Source organism: Brassica oleracea, chromosome C7 (genome assembly GCF_000695525.1).
Source record: "Brassica oleracea var. oleracea cultivar TO1000 chromosome C7, BOL, whole genome shotgun sequence".
Lineage (NCBI taxonomy): Eukaryota > Viridiplantae > Streptophyta > Magnoliopsida > Brassicales > Brassicaceae > Brassica > Brassica oleracea.
Genome location: NC_027754.1, coordinates 11,202,801 through 11,203,549, shown reverse-complemented (window position 1 = coordinate 11,203,549; position 749 = coordinate 11,202,801).

Here is a 749-nt window from a genome sequence, read left to right as displayed (position 1 = left end):
GTTAATACTCTTGTCAGCAGCCTCGTACGGCTCAAAATCGCAAAACAACCTCTCTTCAGCACTGAAAATATACGTATAGTCTTCGAAATAACTGCAAGACGTCGCCAAGTTAAAAGTCGAGACGATACGAACAAATTGTCCGAACGCGACCACAAAAACCTTACACTCCGTTCGTCGATTGGCCCCGACGAACACATCAGCCGTCTTAAACATACGCAACTTGATCACTCTTTTGATCTTCGAAGCTTGGTCGCTACATAGAGACCGAGCGTTCGTCCGCTCGGTCGCTACATAGCGACCAAGCTCGAGCCAAAGCTCTTTCTCTACGTAGCGACCGAGCGTTCGTTCGCTACGTAGCGACCGTGCTCTTCCAAAATGTCGATACGACATTAGTCCATGCATTCTCGTCTACCCTTCGATTCTATCTCCCAAAGACCGTAGCAAACCCATTTCATGTTTCCCGCCATTCTAAGTCATCGATAAAACTTTACGGTAAAAACCGCGGAAAGTTCACTCTTTATCGAAAGAAGCCGTACTAAACGCTTCGAGTCAGAAGACGGCCCAAAGGGACCTAAGACATGACTCCAGGCCTTCTTGACCAACAGCCCGTAAGCCGCATGACGGTTTACGCTGGGTTCGCAAGGACAGATAAAAGTCAAGTTTTCGCGGATAAATACGAAATTTTGAAGATAATTACGAAGATCGGAAAAAATGGAATATCTCCATTTTTATGCTATGGCGGCTTAAGG